The following is a 2,452-nucleotide window of genomic DNA, read 5'->3' as shown; positions in this document are numbered from 1 at the left end:
TGTTATTCATCTCAGTCCACAGACTCGAGAAGTTTAAATTTCTTAATTTCCTACAACTTAATTTCTCAGTCTGAGCCCTCATTTCCAGGCTAAGGGAAAAATTTAATCTCGTTGCTTCCTGAGATTGTGCCACAATCCTTGGGTCTTCTATAAAGCCAAGATGTGAGATCAGTAGAGTAGGGCAAAGGGGTGTGGGCGGGCAATCTGGTTCTCTAGTTTCCGCTGAGACATCCATTACCCCTGTCCTTGTGGCCATCCTGGGTCCAAAAGTGCTAATCTCTCAGGAGAAAAAAAAAATAGTAGTCACTATTCCAGATGGCCTAGTTAAAAGATGGAAGTAGCCTGTATTCCCAAGTCATCACTTAAAGGAAAGAGTTACCCTAAACGGTCACCCAACCCACAACGAAATATGATGTGAATGAGAAATAAACTTTTTTTGTGTTAAGACATTGAGATTTTGAGGTTTATCTACTGAGGCAGCTGGAGCTAATTATCCTGCCGAATAGATTAATAAAGTATTCACAATAGTGCCCACCAGGTAAAGTGAGCTCAATAAACGTAAGTAATATTTATTGTCAGCAGCAGCAGAAGCATTGGAAGGAACATTGTAGGCTTCAGAATATTTGGGATTATGTTCTAACTTGCCACTTACTAACTGTAACAGACACGTCGTCTCTCAGGACCTCATTTGATGGAGATAAAAACCCTAGCCTCATAAGATTGTTGTGGGGATTAACACAGAGATGTGAAAACATTTTGGAACTGATACACAAACGTAAAGTATTTTTACCAAATGAATGTTTAATTATTTCTAATTATTCACTGCAATTCATTGTCATGCTTCTAGAACATTCTTATAGAAGAAGTATGTACCCTGTCTCATTGATGTTGAGCTCTGTCATTTGACCTGTTTTGGCCAATAGTATGTGAGGGGATGTGGCACATCCACATTCAAATAGAAGCTTTAAGAACCATTGTGTGTGGGGACGTCCTGGTGGCATGGTGGTTAAGTTCACGTGCTCCATTTTAGCAGCCCAGGATTCTCAGGTTCGAATCCTGGCCACAGACCTAGCACCACTCATCAAGCCATGCTGTGGCAGCATCCCACGTAAAACAAAGGAAGATTGCCACAGATATTATCTCAGTGACAATCTTCCTCAAGCAAAAAGAGGAAGATTAGCAACAGGTCTTAGCTCAGGGACAATCTCCTTCACAAACAAAACAAAACAAAAAATCATTGTGTGTGGATTAGCAATATCTTTTTTTCTCTTTTTGACATGAAAAAAGTGTATTGCAGATTGGGACTTCTTCTTCCTGCACCCGCAATGAAGACAAATGGAGCAGGACCACAGCTGAACAACAGTCAGTACAAGCCGTGAGTCAGAAATAAACCCTTGTTGGAAGCCACTAAGATTTGGGGATTGTTTATTACTGCAGCATAACCTAATTAAGCTTTAGCTAAGTTATATATAAACCAAAAGGAATTGACAGAGTAACGTCAACATACACAAAGATGTTTGACAATTTGCTGCACTTTTCCTTCCTTGACATTTCTCTAAACAACTTTTATTCTAATCAATGATTTGAAGGAGGCAATAGTGCTCAAGTGTGCATATGACAAGATCCTGAAGTTAACTGCTAATAGTTTACATGGCAGAATCAAGATCCAAAAAGAGAGAAACTGGAACAACGGGCTAGGCACAAGATGTTATTTAACTAAAAGAAATATAAGATCTTCCACACAGCTGCAGAATAAGGAAATGACAATTCTCATGAAAATAATATGAAGTTTACCTGATAGTCAGCAGACTAGAAGGCAAGAGTGTGAAGTGATTGACAAACGAATATTGGATCTTAGGCTGTATTCATAGAAATGTGGTGCCCCCAGTAGTTAGAGGGTCAAGTATCTTCACAAATGTGATCACTTTAATTTATTAAATTCCCTCTTAAAGTGTAGAACCTAAACTGAAAAGACTTGCATTTGGAGGGGCTGGCCTGGTGGCGCCCCGGTTAAGTTCTCACGTTCCGCTTGTCGGTGGCCCGGGGTTTGCTGGTTCGGATCCTGGGTGCGGACATGGCGCCGCTTGGCACACCATGCTGTGGTAGGCGTCCCACGTATAAAGTAGAGGAAGATGGGCACGGATGTTAGCTCAGGGCCAGACTTCCTCAGCAAAAAGAGGAGGACTGGCAGTAGTTAGCTGAGGGCTAATCTTTCTCAAAAAAAAAAAAAAAAAAAAAGGCTTGCAAGGGTTTAATTAACTCTAAAAAACAGTGATTAGGTTGCATATGTCACATGTAAATCTTGTAGGAGAGGAGAGGGGAGGAAAGGAAAAACGGGAGGCCACTACCATAGGGGAGTTTAAATATTTGAAAGCCTGTCTTTTGGAACAGGCATTAGAATTATTCTACATGACCCCGAAGCACAAAACAAAGGCACAGGCAGGGGAAAGGA

The sequence above is a fragment of the Equus asinus genome, chromosome 10 (genome assembly GCF_041296235.1).
Source record: "Equus asinus isolate D_3611 breed Donkey chromosome 10, EquAss-T2T_v2, whole genome shotgun sequence".
Classification (NCBI taxonomy): Eukaryota; Metazoa; Chordata; class Mammalia; order Perissodactyla; family Equidae; genus Equus; species Equus asinus.
This window is presented reverse-complemented; position numbering follows the sequence as displayed.